Source organism: Lepisosteus oculatus, unplaced genomic scaffold (assembly GCF_040954835.1).
Source record: "Lepisosteus oculatus isolate fLepOcu1 unplaced genomic scaffold, fLepOcu1.hap2 HAP2_SCAFFOLD_589, whole genome shotgun sequence".
Lineage (NCBI taxonomy): Eukaryota > Metazoa > Chordata > Actinopteri > Semionotiformes > Lepisosteidae > Lepisosteus > Lepisosteus oculatus.
Genome location: NW_027168138.1, coordinates 11,603 through 27,920, shown reverse-complemented (window position 1 = coordinate 27,920; position 16,318 = coordinate 11,603). Strand labels below are relative to the sequence as shown.

Here is a 16,318-nt window from a genome sequence, read left to right as displayed (position 1 = left end):
CTTGCATTTGAATGAGTTTCAAGCATGCTTGGATATTCGTGTGATCTGAGTGACTCAGTTTTGGAATACAACTGTCGCGTGGTGCACCGCGACCTCCTGGCACCCCGGAGTTTCTGAAAAACTGAGTTTTGCTCTACCAGTCCGGATGCCATGAAAGTCTGGTTCACTCTGGGTTTTACTCTACCAGCCCGGATTGCTTGGAAGTCTGACCCGCTTCTGGATTTACTCTACCAGTCCTGATCCCATAGAGGTGTGATCCGCCCTGAGTTTCGATCTATCATTCCGGATACTAGTCTATCTGGATAAAAGTCTTTAGTCTACTACTCCGGATCACTAAATGTCTTTTCCGCTCTGGGTTTTACTCCACCAGTCCGGATTGCTTGGAAGTATGATCCGGTTCGGGTTTAAGTCTACCAGTCCGGATCCCTTGGGAGTCTGATCCGCTCCGGGTTTTACTCTACCAGTCTGGATTGCTTGGAAGTATGATCCCGTTCGGGTTTAAGTCTACCAGTCCGGATCCCTTGGGAGTCTTATCCGGTCCAGGTTTTACACTACTATACTGGATCCCACGGATGTACGATTCTCTCTCGGTTTAACTAAACCAGTCCGGATCCCCAGGAATTCTGATCCAGTCCTGGATTTACTCTACCTGACCAAATCCGATGGAAATCTGATCCACTCCGTGTTTCGATTTACCAGTTCGGATACTAGTCTATCCGTATACTAGACTTCAGTCTACGAGTCCGGATCCCATGTGAGTCTGATCCGCTCCGGGTTTTAATCCACTAGTCCGGATTGCTTGGAAGTCTGATCCTGTTCAGGTTTTACTCTTCCATTCCAGATCCCATAGAAGTGTGATCCGCTCTGGGCTTAGATCTACCAGTCCGGATACTAGTGTTTAGTCTACGAGTCCGGATCCCTTGGAAGTCTGATCCGCTCTGGGTTTTACTCCACCAGTCCGGATTGCTTGGAAGTATGATCCGGTTCGGGTTTAACTCTACCAGTCCAGATCCCCTGGGAGTCTGATCTGCTCCGTGTTTTAGTTTACAAGTCCTGATTCCATGGGAATCTGATCTGCTCCAGGTTTTACTATACCAGTCCGGATCCCATGAAAGTCTGATTCAATCCGGGTTTTACTCTATCAGCCCAGATTGCTTAGAAGTCTTTACCATTCCTGATTCCATAGAAGTGTGATCCGCTCTGGGTTTAGATCAACCTGTCCGAGTACTAGTCTATCTGGGTACTAGTCTTTGGTCTACGTGCCCCGATCCCTTGGAAGTCTGATCCGCTCCGGGTTTTACCCTATCATACCGGATCCAATGGAAGTCTGATCTGCACCGTGTTTTTCTCTTCCAGTCCAGATCCCATAGAATTAGGATCTGCTCTGGGTTTAGCGGATCACACTTCCATAGGATCTTCCTAAACCTAACAGTCCCGATCCCATGGAAGTATGATCAGGTTCAGGTTTAACTCTACCAGTCTGGATCCCTGGGGAGTCTGATCTGCTCCAGGTTTTACTCTAGTAGTCCGAATCCTATGGTAGTCTGATGTGCTCTGTGTGTCAATCTACCAGTCAGGATTCTGTTCTTTATTCTACTAGTTCGGATCCCTGTGGAGTCTTATCTGATCCGGGTTTCCCTCTACCAGTCCAGATCAATTGGAAGTCTGATCCAGTCCGTGTTTCCCTCTACCAGTCCGGATCCCATGGGAGTGTGATCCGGTCCAGGTTTTACCCTACCAGTCCAGATCTCATGGGACTTGATCTGCTCTGGGTTTTACTCTACCATTCCGGATCCTGTTGAAGTATGATCCGTTCTGGGTTTCGATCTACCAGTTCGGATACTAGTCTATTCGGATACTAGACTTTAGCCTACGAGTCTGATCCGCTCCAGGATTTACTGTACCCATCCGGATCCCATGGAAGTAAGATCTGGTCTGTGCTTCACTCTACCATTCCGGATCCCTTTGAATACTGATCCGCTCCAGGTTACACTCTAGCAGTCTGGATCCCATGGGAGTCTGATCCACTCCAGTTTTCGATCTACCATTCCAGATCCCATGGGAGTCTGATCTGGTTCAGGTTTTATTCCACCAGTCCAGATTGCTTGGAAGTCTGATACGTTTCAAGTTTTACTCTACCATTCCGGATCACGTTGAAGTATGATCTGCTCCGGGTTTCGATCTACCAGTTCGGATACTAATCTATCCGGATAGTAGACTTTAGCCTACGAGTTCAGATCCCTTGGATTTTTGATCCACTCCGGGATGTACTCTAGTAGTCCAGATCCCATGGATGTCTGATCCGCTCCAGGTTTCGCTCTACCAGTCCGGATACAATGGGTGTCTGATCCGCTCCGGGTTTTACTCTTCCTGTCCAGATTCCATAGAAGTGTGATCTGCTCTGGGTTTTGCGGATCAGTATTCCATAGGATCTTCCTAAACCTAACAGTCTGGATTCCTTGGAAGTATGATCCGCTCCACGTTTCAATCTAACAGTTCAGATACTAGTCTCTCCAGATACTAGTCTTTAGTCTACGAGTCCAGATCCCTTTTTTGTCTGATTCACTGCAGGATTTACCCTACCTGTCCGGATCCCATGGGAGTCTGATCCGGTCTGATTGCTTGGAAACTGGAAGTTTTAATCTACCAGTTCTGATCCCATGGAATTGTGATGTACTCTGGGTTTACTGGATCACACTTCCCATGGAAGTATGATCCGGTTTGGGTTTAACTCTACCAGTCCTACCCTGGGGAGTCTGATCTGCTCCGGGTTTTACTCTAGCTATCAAGGTCTTTTGAATGTCTGATCCGCTCTGTATTTTGTCCTACCAGTCCGGATCCCATGGTGGTCTGATCCGCTCCGAGTTTCGCTCTACCAGTCTGGATCCCTTAAAGTCTGACGCACTCTGGATCCCATGGAAGTCATATCCAGTTCAGATTTCACTCTACTGGTCCAGATCCCATTGAAGTCTAATCCACCTCGGGTTTTACTCTACCAGTCCGGATTGCTTGGAAGTGTAATTTGGTCTGGAATTTACTCTTCCAGTCCAGATCCCATTAAACTCTGATGCACTCTGGGTTTTACTCTAACACATTGGATCCCATGGAAGCCTGATCCCCTCCAGGTTTCACTTTACCAGTTCTGATCCCTTCAAAATCTGATCCACTCCGGGTTTTACTCTACCAGTCTGGATCCCATGGAAGATTTATATGAGCCTGGTTTTACGCTACTATTCCGGATCATATGGAAGTCTGATACTCTCCGAGTTTTAATCTATCAGTCTGGATCCCATCGAAATGTGATCTGCTCTGGGTTTTTCTCTACCATTCCTGATCCCATGATAGTCTTTTCCGCTTCGAGTTTTACTCTACCAGTCTAGATCTGATGGAAGTGTGATCCAGTCTGGGATTTACTCTACCAGCCAAGATTCCATGGAAGTCTGATCTGCTCTGAGTTTTACTCTACCACTATTAAGGTTTCTTCAGCCTGAGCTTTGTATCTAGTTAGCGATTTCATCTGACTTATCGTTTGTTCTTGTGACCCCCTGGGTTTCTGACCTACCGCTTCTTATCTCCGACCTCGATCTAGCCTCACGACGGATTATATTCGCCTAGGAATTCAGTTTTCTCTCTCACACTCCACACAGGATCTTTTCCATACCTTTTTCCCTCAGAGTACGTAACATTAACTTTTTATTTTTTTAAGGAGTGTAATTTATTTTTTTCATGTGATTTGTGATTATTTTGACCAAATGAAACAGAGCAACTGTCAAGGTTGCTGCTATGTTTGGTTACACAACATGTGATCAGTGAAGTCTTTTTTCTGGTGTTGACTTTATACAGATGCAGCCATTCAAAATGCGCGGTACAAACCCATACCTCATGCAACTACCCACAAGCCACTGCGGTGTACCAAGGTGCATGATTGGCTGGCCAAAATGACCGACAGGGGTACTCGTGGTGCGTTGGTCGTTAGTGAAAAGATTTAATCATTTAATCTCTTTACTGTGCAAGTTTTAATCCGCTAAGTATTGAATATTTATATGGAATTTTACAACTAAAGGGAAATTTTAGTAGCTGAGCATAAACAGAAGAGGAGCATAATGTGTCTGATCATCATAAATGATATTAATTTAGGAACATAAACATATTATGTATATGGTTGGTATTGGTCGTTTAAAGAAAAAATACACACCAGTATTCCACTTTCTTCCTAAACATTTTAAGCATCAAAGTCTTACATGTGGTTATTTTGGAAACATTTTTACGTGCTCCATCTGACCATATGAAGTTTATATACTTTGTGAAAAGTGATAATGTTTTAACCTTTTCTGTTAATATGATCGTTATCGGAGTAAACAAAAGCATACTTTTAGAATTTGATTAATAGGGAATATAATATGGAATCGCGTATCTAAAGAAATTAATAATGATATAATTAGATTCATATACTGTAGCTCAAACAGTAGTATAAGACTTTCTATGGATATGTGTACTTCAGGTTCAGTGCTTTCTGTGTGTCTGTGGCGTGATGGCTTAAGTGACTGATTTATAAGCCTCAGGTCCAGTGTTCTAACCCAGCTATTGTCATGAGCTTTCATTTAACAAATAAACACTTCTTTGAAAAACGAAAATAGCAAATGTTATGGACACTACTGTATATTCACATTTTTTATACTGTTAAATATCACCACTGTTCGAAGCTAAGTCATTTATTAATAACGAATAATTTGAAGCTGCTACTACTGTCGTTATTACTAATAATAAATATTATCGACACTATATTGAATTTGTTGGTCTTTCTAAATATCACAAAACATTCCAAGTTAAGTGATTACCATTTTCCATGAATACTTGCGTTCGTTATCACAGTAACAGAAGCTCATACTTTTCATACTCCGCGATGCAGAGGGCCGGCAACCTTTTAACTGTGACTATATCCACGATATAGCACATGCCTTGAGTGTCTTATTGCTTTTATAAAACGGTCCCCAAATATGCGAGTGCTGTATAGAATGAAGTTTAATTAAAAAAAAAATATTAAACGCGAAAATGTTTAAGATGTTTACGTTCCTTCACCTGAGAATATAGTCCCTCGTTGCTACACAATGCAGAAACACAGTCACAAGTACCATTAGCTAGCAAAGAGGACATTAGCTAGCCAATATGATAAATACAGGGAAAAAAATCAATTGAGAAAAAAAGAGCTGCTGATCTGTTCTACATGCATTTTTAATGTTTAATTAAGAAAAAAAAACTTAAAGCGTACACAAAGATTCTAAGCTGATCACGAGGAAGAAAGATCACCCATTTTTCACACATTAAAAGTGGTTATTAACTATCGAAACCTGTTTTTATAGCTTTTAAAATCATGTAATGTCTAAGTTAAGCAGGAACACAGCATTATATCTCATTTTTTATTTCTTTTTTAAAAGCTAAAAAAATAATTTGCCGAGCCTAAAGGTGTTTATAATATAAGGACTATCTAAAGAAATAAATAACGATATAATTATATTTATATACTGTCTGGCAGAATAAACTGAAGAGTTAGTTAATGCAACACAGAAGATAGTATTAATAATGTAGTGTTTTCAGGCTCATGCCCTATCAACTGAAGAATTGAACTCAGGCCCCCACTGTCACTTAATAGGGAAGCAGCCAGTTGAGCTACAGTGAGACCTGCCCTCAATACTAACAGACCAGGTCACACCTATCCATATGAAAGGCAGTGACGCCACTGTGCTGGCAAGCCCTCAGTCACCTGACCAGTGAATGCACTGCATCAGAGAGAGTCAGTATAGCTTCTGGGAAATACATTTTTCCAGCATCAAAGTTTAACTCGTTCAGAGCGCCTGACAAACTCCAAGCGTTTCATTTTGCACTGAAGACCCTCACACCTGAAGAAGGTTTCACAGCCGAAACGTTGCATTTTCTCTCTTCTCTTTTCAGCATGGAATAAACCTATGACTTGTTCCTTTGCAGACTACACAGGCTAACGCAGCCACCCACCATGAAGTAGTGGCTACAGTGATAATTGAAGTGGATAATGTCATCCCAATTAAACAATGTGCTTATCGTGCAAAACTAAAAACTAAACTGCTAAACTTAAAATTAGGCACAAGAAGAGTTTTATTGGACAATGTTTTGAGGGTCTGGCGGAATTTCTCTGTGAACTGAAGAGTTATAGATGAGACACGTATCACGTCTTTTTACTCTTGTAAAAAAGAACATTCCACTCAGTTGGCGATGCATTGTTATCTCAATCACCTGCTAATTCGTTTTACACCACGGGAAGGCAGGAGAATGTGATTGTACTGTAGCTGTATGGAATGTGTGTTGTGTTTACAAAATTAAAGTGTTTGAAATGTATAAAAGTTAAAAAAAATTACAGCTTACACAAAGATTCTTAGATGATCACGAGAAAGTGTATTGCAAATCTAATGGTCTAACCCCATTACACCCATTTTGATTAAAATTGCAAACGTGTTTAATTAAATGCCTTTATTGATTCACAATCTGACAATGTAATATAAATCGTTATCTTTGTCTTCTAAGTCCCTTAATTAACTTTAAGCATAGATTTCTCACCATTTAAATTTATTTTTCATACCATTGTTAAACAAAGCAGGAGCGTAATGTACTTCTTCATGGGATCAAAGGTGGAAAGATTAGATTGTAAGGCTAGCTGGTGTCTGTGTGGTTCGGGCCGGCTGGCTGTGCCGAAAAAATAAATAGAACATTAAATAGAACTGGTTTAACAGCTCTTAAGCATACTGTAGTTTTTGTTAACACAACTTTGTCAGTGAAAAGACCGAGGGCACTTTTCTGCCTTCCTACATTCTCAGAGTACAATAGGCGAACCTTCGAATGAAAGACAGTCCCCCTTCCCCCCATGGACAGGTAGACAAATGTTTTCACTGCCTATTATTAGAGGCTGAGGTCCCTGCTAGCTATTCAGAGGGAAAGGCGGTGATGTCACCACGCTGGCAAGCATGCTCTTTAGATACTTTAGATACTTTTCTTTAGATACATGATTCCATATTATATTCCTTGTTAATCAAATTCTAAAAGTATGCTTTATTTTATGCTGATAACGAGCAAATTCACAGAAAAGGTTAAAACATTATCACTTTTCACAAGGTATATAAACTTAATATGGTCAGAAGGATCACATAAAAAGGTTTCTAAAATAACCATATGTAAGACTTTGATGCTTAAAATGTTTAGGGAGAAAGTGGAATACTGTTGTGTATTTTTTCTTTAAAATACTAATACCGGCCATATACAGTTTGTAATGTAGGGATTTCTATATTTATGTCTTTATTTAGTGGTTAAATTAGTGACAAAGGCTAAACTTTTAGCTTCAGTAATGCGTACACAAGAACAATAGAAGATTTTTAAAAAAAAGAAACACGTCAAACTGTTTCCAAAACATTCACTTGTGATACTTTAGCTGCTTAGTTACACGATTCAATATTAATATAGCTATCAAGTGAATTTAACTCACTACAACATTTATCTTTTTACATTAACAGCAAATGGTGTTCTTACTACTGTACTGTACGTATTCTTGGAAAATGATTAAATGTTATAACTTTTTTATGAAGTACAGAATATAAGCTTAATGTACTGCATACGGCTGACATTACAGGTTGTGCGAGCTGGCTTACCAGCACGGTGACGTCACCGCCCTTCCCTGTGGATAGTAGAGTCCACAGCCACTGGGTTGAGAGAAGATCTCCCTTTAGCTCAGCTGGGTGGTTCCCTGTGGAGTGATGCCGGAGACCTGGGTTTGAGTCCTCAGTGGTGAGGGGCCAGCCTGAGGTGGCAGTGGTGAGGGTGCATACCCCTGTGAACCTGAGAGTGCTCATTAATAATGTTACAACAAGTACATTAAAGCCAGAACCCATGTAAATTAAGAAGTTAAAGACTTTGATACATAAAATATTTATGCATAATTAAAATATTTATGACGAAGGTGGAAGGTTGTGTACTTTTGTCCAACAGCAATCTTACTTTTATAAAATATACCAACTTTTTAATGTTCAATGATTAACATGCTGTAATATACAGTTTAAAATTAAAATTCTAAAGAGTATACAACTTAAAATCTTAATTAGATAAAGATTGTCCCTCAGCAGTGATCGGGATTCGAAACCGGGTGTTTTCTGGTGACAGCTCAAACGCTGTACATGAGAGGTTAAGCTTTATTAGCTCCACCTGGCGGTGATTCCGGATACTATTATCATAGCTGCGGTATGATGTGATATGACACGTTATGACATGTTGTGATGCAACATGCCCACCGCGTTTTACCACAGCGTACCTCGCTCGTTTTGAATGGCAGCATCTGTATATGTGATATACAGTATGGATACATACACTTTGAACATTTGGAGTTATGTAAAAGACACTTTAAAGATCTTGAATAATTTGAAGTTTGACTTCAAAGTCACTTTTCACCATTTACGGGTTAAGTTGAAGTGATAAAAAGATGGTTTAATCACTAAGAAACTGCAACTAATTGAATAATTTGAGCATATTGCTATTTAATGTGTGTTCTTGTAAGTAATTTGGAAATTAATTTGGCTTTGGGATGGAGAGATCAATAGGTTAGCTGGTTAATACTTGTTTGGTCATAGGAAGCAGGTGTGTGTTGTATTAGAAGCAGTGGTGATTTGGTGTTTGCACTTTGAGGAGATGTTAGGATTGGCTCCTGGTGAATTATCTATTCCCCTGAGGTCATCGTGAGGCTTATATCAAGGCAGCCTGGGAAGCTGGGCTCTGTTTGTTTCTGGCTATAGCAAGAGAAAGGGCTCTTGAGTCTTTGTGGTATTGGGCCAGTGGTTGTTAGTTTTTGGTGTTACTGTGCAAGGTGAGTGGTTTTGCTATGTATTTATTTTTAATCAAGAGAAGTTTGGAAGGGTTTTCATATTTTTTTTAAATAACTTTCAGAAATTTAAGTTTGTGAAAGCATAGGGTGAAGTTAAGGTTATTGTGAAATTCCTATTTGCTTTTGGTTGAGACAATTTTAAATTTTCTAACATCTATAGAAATGAGTCTCTTCCTCTACTTGTAGGATTCTGAAGAGTTGTGAAACAGATGATCACAGCTGTGACAGGTGGGTTCTGATTTTAGTGTATGAAACTCTTGTTACTAAACACTGAAACTTTTTTCTCTAGGTCTCAAACCAGCAACAAGAAAGAGGATTTATATCCTGACTGAGCAGTTTCACTAGGATAACAAGGAAGAACCTACTCCCTCTCCTACTCTGTCCAACATGCTGGTGCTTCTGTCTCTGCTGGAGTGTAGAAAGCTGTGGTGCTGCTTGTGTTCTTGGGCTTCCCTCAGTGAACAAGGTGAGCTGAAGGTAAGTAGAGGGGAGATACAGGTCAAGGTTAGTGTGAGGCTTTGAAGGCTGGGATCAGTCTGTACAGCACTTGTGTTGGTCCCCTCTCTGTGGGAGTGGGGTGGTCATCACTGTTTTGCTTCCCTTGTCTCCTTCAGGTGCTGTTCTGAGAAGATCGTGACAATGAGCACAGTCACTGGAGAGAGGATGCTGGTGGAGTAGCCAGTTGAGATCTTGTCAGAACAGTTTGTGGAAACCTTGGGCTTCTGTGCACAGAGCTGCTTCTTTTTATAAGGCTGGTCAGCAGTGGTGTTGATTGTTGTGAGTTAAACTACAGTGCAGTGAACAGAGCTCCCAGTCCCTGGCCATCTGAAAGCACAGATGTGGAGTGTGGAGTGACAGGCTTGGAGAATTGTTCAGAGGAAGGTCACTGGGTGGCTAAAAGGATACCCACTGTGTGACCTGTTGATGCCCACCTGTAAGTATTGAAGTCTTGTGGTTTCAACAGCTGAAAGTGAAGAGATGCTGCAAGCAGTCCTTGAATTTCCTGGATGCCCATGCTTCTTGGAGCAGTTGCAAAGGTAGTGTCTAGAAGGACACTGTCCCTGGAGAAGAGGTGAATTTCACTCCTGTATCATGTTTTTCACTTGGAGTAGGTTAATTTTCCATATACGTGGCTTTTAATAACCAGTTCATGAGTATTGAGGGCTTTTTTACCCATTAGAATAGGCCCAGTGTTAGATTTTGGAATCTTTTGGTGATTTTCTATCATGTTTGAGTGTTAAATATGAGGTGTAGGCCTTTTTGTGTTTTTTTTTCCCCTGACTTTCTTCTGGGTGCTGCACTTCTACACTGACATGCACTTGACTGGCTGTCATTCTTGCTCTCAAAAAGTGAATTACTGCTTTGTATTTGATTTATTTCATGGGTGCACACATGTAAGTAAATCACTTTGGATACACTGCAGTACAACAGTGAATTGGCACACTGCAGACTCCTTGCTGGTTAAGGCTCTGTGGAGACAGCATGACAGCCAGGTTCTCTTGATGGGTGTTGGCACAGAAACTGCTTCTCACAGGAGGAACTGCACTGGATCCCTCCCCTGTGGCAACAAGCATGGAGTGTGGGGTTTTCTCTTTGCTCTCTGCAGGGTTTTTTCCTGTTGGTTTGTCCTGGATAGGTGCTGCACTGTGAACATTTGTGCAGTTTAGTACAAAACTGGAGCTAGAAGTAAATAATTTTTTACTGTTTCTAAGTGTAGAGGCTCAAAATCTAAATCTTTCTCCACTTCAGGTTCTCTGCTGTTGGAAGGGTTGACCAGGCCTTTGCTCCCAGAGGGATGACCTTTATTTGCCAGGAATAACATGCAGATGTGGCACACTGTAGACTGGGTGCTTTCTCTTCTGTGAAGATCTGCTTGAGGAGTTAAGTGTTTCTAAACCAATACAACAGCCAGGGCACCCAGTCAGTTGCTGAGTGAGTTCTCTACCAACCAGGAAAAGGGACCACGGGAGATCGTGTGGGGCAGCTTTGGGCTTGAAATCACTTAAGCATCTTTTAAAGGTAGGAACAGCTTCCTGTTCTGACTGATGGTCTTTACAGCAGCTTTGTGATGACCGTTTCCAGGAGCACCTGAGCCACCTGGCTGGTTGAGCCAAAGCTGACTGTTCCAGGTAGGAGGGGACCCTGATTTTAAAGCCTTCGTTTAGCCTGCAGCTGCTGGAGTTCTTTGTAGGTTTTCTAGCCTTAATGGCAGTATTCCCCTAGCAGAAGCACTGGTTAATGAGGAAATGAGTGCCAAATATTGGAAGTGTTGTGCAAGCACTGGGAAAAAAATGGCTAAATTGTATTATGGTACCACTGGAAAAGAATCAGCAGTATGTAAGATTTATTTCATGGGTGCACACATGTAACTAAATCTTACATTGACTGAAATTTAGAAGTGAATTAAGTAAATTGTAAAACGGGGGAAACTATGCTCCTGTCTAGTGTAAGGCAGACTTCCTGATTTAACCCAGTGAGACAGTATTTTTCTAATTTCCTGCAATGCTGACTGGAATTGGTTGTGTACTGTGCCTTGTGAGAAGGGAGAGAGCAGTATGAAAACGTGCTTTTTCTGGAGGACTCCCTTGTTCTGGATGTGTAATTGTGCTTTGTTTAGTACTGCATGGTTTGCCATTGGCTCCTGTGTATTGACTTGTGACTGTATAGGATACTATGGTAGTAAACCATTTCTATTTGGTTCAATTTTTAGAACACATTTAAAGGAGCTGAGTAGTGAATGTGAAGCTTAGTTTTACCAAAAGTTTGTATATGTACAAGCTGTAATCTCTCTGATGGTAGAAAACATGATGTGGTTGGAAGGCTTAAATCTATATACAGTGGCCCAGCAATAGGGTTTTAGTGCTATCTGTGCTTTTGTACTTCAATTGTTTAAAATGTTGAAGCTCTAAAACCTTTCCCCTCATGGCGTTCCAGTCAAGGCTGCAGCTGTTAAATAATAAAGATGGTTGGTGTTTTTGGTCTTGTACTGCTATGGAACCCAAATTTGGGGGGGGGACTTGAAATGTTCTTTATGTAAAACTGACTGTAAACGTACTGCAGCCTTAGGTGTGTTGACTTTTTTTTTAAGTGAATGTCCACCACTTTTTGATGGGATATACAACTTTACAAAATTCTAAGGTCAATTCGCTGTACTGTAAACTTGTTACTACTTTTTTTGTAGAAGTACTGATAGTTTTTAGGTGTACATTAATTTAGCTTGTATGTACCCTAGGTCCACATGGAATACTGTAAATGGAATTAAGAAACATATTTCCTTGGTTATAGGAATGTGGAGAATGTTAAACTTCTGTAAATTGACCTAAAGATCTGAGTATTTGTGGGGAGGGGGAAGCAAAGTCTTGCCTTAGGAAGCTTCCAAGCTGCTGTCAAGAAGAGAAGCAAGAGCATCTATGTCCTGGGTGAGCAGGGCAAGGACTTGGGTTATTGTTTCTGTTTGGGCCAGTAAGAGGCCAGTGGTTAAGGTTAGGATCAGTGATCAGTCAGGATTGGGGGTAGAGTTGAGTTGAACTGTACGTTTTGAGATGGATGCACTGAATTTGAATCTGAACTTTAATCCTTTTTGTTTTGCACTGCATGTGAATTCCAGCAAGCTGGTGACAACTGTCATAATGGAATATTGCAACAGGATCCGGAGGTTCCCTGGAAATCTGCTGTGTCAATGGAACTATAAGGAAGCGGAAGGCTGTGCCTATTTTTCAGCTATTGCCTGAATCACTGACCTTGGCTGCTCTGTGATGGACAGTTTGGAGGAGTGTCTATCCACTTTAGGAGTCCATGATGCCATTCTGCTTGATGGCCCAGCTCTGAGTAAAGGAGGCTAGTTCTGTCCTGAGGCGAGGTGATCCACCTGCTCAAAGTTCTCATCAACCACAACTGTCAAACCTCTGCGTGAGGTGGGAATACTGGTGGTCGATAATCCAATCATCTCACTGCCTGAAGTTCTTGGACCATAGCCTGCATCTTTAATGCTGATCTGCTTATTGCTCTTAACCCAATCAGTGCAACTTTTTGGCCAAGATAAAGGTGAGTTTGAAGGTAAGTAGAGGGGAGGTACAACTCAAACTCTTTTTATGAGGCTGGTCAGTAGTGGTGTTGATTGTGTTTGTAAATGAGACTAGTGCAATGATCGGTGCTTCCCAGTCCCTGGCCATCTGAAAGCACAGTGTGGAGTGACAGGAGTGGAGAATCCTGTTCAGAGGAAGCTCACTGGCTGGCTAAAAGGATACCAGCTGTGTGACCTGTTGATGTCCATTTGTGAGAATTTAAGTCCTCCACTTTGAAGAGTAGAAAGTGAAGAGATGCTGCAAGCTGTCCTTCTTGAAATTCCTGGATGCCCGTGGATCTTGGAGCAGGTACAAAGGTAGTGTCTTTTGACATGGTCCCTGGACCAGAGGTGGGTTTCACTCTTTTCCCATCATGAAAAGGTGCTTTTGGAGAAGGCTGTGTTAAGCTCTTGGACATCTTCAGATGGATAAGGTCATGCTTTAATGTGCTAAATGTTTTTTTTTCTTTTTGGCTATCTTCTGGGTTTTGTTCCCTGCTTGGGTGAAGCACTCCCACACTGACATGCACTTGACTGGCTGTCATTCTGGCTCAAATACTGAATATGTTTTGTATGTGATTTATTTCATGGGTGCACACATGTAAATAAATCACTTTGGATACACTGCAGTACAACAGTGACTTGGCGCACCAGCAGCCTCCTCCACTGCAGACTTCTTGCTGGTTATGTCTTTGAGGAGACAGCATGTCAGCCAGGTTCTCTTGATTGGTGTTGGACAGGAACTGATTTCCTCACAGGGGAGGAACTGCAATGGATCCCACCCCCTGTGGCACGAGCCCTGGACTGGGGGTTTTCTCTTTGCTCTCTGCAGGGTGTTTTACAGTTGGTCTGTGTTGGACAGATGCTGCACTGTGTCCATGTTGGAAGTAGAAATGCTGGCTTGTCTGTTTCTAACAAGTGCAGAGGACTTGGTCTAAATTTCTCTCCTTTTCAGGCTCTCTGCTGCCAGAAGGGTTGACCAGGCCTTTGCTCCAGAGGGAGGATCTTTTATCACCAGGAGTGGAGAACAGATGGTGCTGGTCTCTGGGACCTTTCCATGAAGATCTGTTGGAGGAGTGGGGTGCTTGTTCCAAGACAAAGTCAACAGTAACATCAAAGGATCTAGTCAGGTGAGTGGGTCAGGTGAGTCCCTTTCCATCCAGGAAGAGAGATGGGGCATTTTGAGCATAATGAGCACACTGGGTACATGGGGTTTTAATCGGGTACATTTGGGTACTATGGGTATATGTTGGTTTATTTGGGTACAATCAGGTACATTAGTGTAGACTGCATATCACGTTAAATGGGGTACGTTGAGTATATTGGGCAGGCAGCTTTTGGTGTGTGCATGGGAGTTGCAGCATACAGTGCAGTACATCCTAAAAACGCCATATATTACTCTTGACTTTTATCATTTTTTACACTTAAAATGGACTTGAAAGACCCTGTTCTCAGAGGAATGTAGGATAATCTGAAAGCCGTGCATTATCTTTAGTTCATTTCATGGAGAATTGAATATTTGAGAATCTTTGATTTTGTAATTTTAACAGTTCTATTTCTTCTCTGTTTCCACGCTTTATAAGGCATTGGAAGAGAAGCAAGTGGATCTATGTCCTGGGTAAGCAGGCAAGAACATTCTGGGTTATTTTGTTTGGGTTTGTTGGGGTTGAGGAAAGGGATAAGTTGGTTAGCTGGCTGTTTTGAGAAGGATGAACCTGTAATTTGTAACTTGTGTACTTATGTTTTAAACAAGATAATAGAACTGAAGTTCTCCCCTGTGGTAGGAGCCCTGCACCGTGGGTTTTTGCTTTTGCACTCTTCAGGGTGGTTTTCTGTTGGTTTGTCCTGAAAAGGTGTAGCACTGAACATTATGGCGGTTTAGGTCAAAACTGGTGTTGGGAGTGGGAATGTTGGCTGGACCATTTCTGACTAGTGCAGAGGACTCAGTCCAGTTTCTTATTTTTTCTTGAGGTTCTCTGCTGTCTGGGGTATGACCAGGCCTTTGCTGCCAAGGGAGGACGTTCACCAGGACTGGAGCCCAGATGCAGCAGACTGGGTAGTGGGTTCTGTCTGCCAAGATCTGCTTGGGGAATCATGTGCCTGTTCCAATTCCAGAAGCCAATGGACTCATCAGAGGAGCATCAAAGCTGCTTTAGAAGTTCCTAACAACAAAGGCAGAGAAAGGGAGGGAGGTCTTTGGTGGGTTAATTGTGGGCAGGAAAGAGGTTCAGGTGCTATTCGTTGTACAACAAGAGCTGCTTGAAGCTCTAAGTGAATCTCTGCACACCTGCCTTGTAATGGCTGTTAGGACCATGGCTTGTAACTTCAGCACCTGAGCCACCTGGCAGGGAGGAGACAAAGTGACTTCTAGTGCTGGAATGGAGAAAGAGTTGGCAGTTGGTAACTTTGTAGTGTTTTGCACATTCTAGGCCATTTGAAAAGCAGAGTTTGAGAGACTCAAAGGTCATGCAATGATTTATTTGCATGGGTGCACACATGTATATAAATCTTGCATTGGCTGTAGAGTAAAACTGAATTGAGCACGTAAGGTAGAAATGAATAAAAGGAAAACTAATGCCATCCACTCACTTGGAAAAGAGGGATTGGTTTAGCTGAGTGCCGCTCTTTTTTGGTACCTGCACAGAAAGCCCTTTGTCATGGGAGGGGATTTCCTACAGAATGAGGTAGGAGAAAGATGGGGGTTGTTTGTTCTGTTTTGTGAGAAGAGATATGTAGTTATGTGGCTTTGTAAATTCTTTGCCAGAAAATGTCCTCATGTATTGAAAATCTATATTTTTGTTGGTGTGGGATGATTAAAAATGACTAAATGTACTGAGTCGGTTTTCTTTTGTTTCTTGTATGCTGATTGTGGTTGTGGTTGTACAAGGTGCTATATTGAGTATATACTGGCACTGGACCTGCTTTTCCCTACATTGTTTTATTTAGGTCACAATCTTTGGGTACATTTATTTAACATTTATTTGGGTACTCTTTGGGTACATTCCTCAGCATAGAGGATGTTTATAAGCAGTTTTAATTTTATTTTTAGTGATCTAAGCATTTGTATACATTCCTGTATTATGAAAACCTGTGGTATTTGTGGAGAAAATAGGTGAGCTTTAAGGTATATATTTTAGACATTGACGGTGTAAAACACAGAATTGAAATGCAGTTTGTGGTTTTTAAATGTTTTTAAATTGGCCACTGGGTGATTTGTGCATGGTGAAATAGTGTAGAAATGAATATGCACATTTATTCCCATTTGTTTATATGCTGGGGCGGCATTATGCAGGGGTGGGCCCAGTGTGGAGGTGGAGCCCTGGTAGAAGGGTAACCCCTTGTCTTTGTAGTACCAGGTGTCC

General features: G+C 41.7%; 2 long non-coding RNA genes across 2 annotated transcripts; both read left to right on the top strand.

Moving 5' to 3' along the window:
• The first annotated feature begins 9,203 nt into the window (after nt 1-9,203).
• On the top strand, nt 9,204-10,863 carry LOC138231379 (uncharacterized). Its single transcript, XR_011186638.1, has 3 exons — nt 9,204-9,370; nt 9,508-9,965; nt 10,643-10,863. It is a non-coding gene; the product is annotated as an uncharacterized lncRNA (long non-coding RNA).
• Nucleotides 10,864-13,258: 2,395 nt separating this feature from the next.
• Nucleotides 13,259-15,769, top strand: LOC138231378 (uncharacterized). The gene is made up of 3 exons (XR_011186637.1): nt 13,259-14,086; nt 14,540-14,574; nt 14,928-15,769. It is a non-coding gene; the product is annotated as an uncharacterized lncRNA (long non-coding RNA).
• Nucleotides 15,770-16,318: the final 549 nt, after the last annotated feature.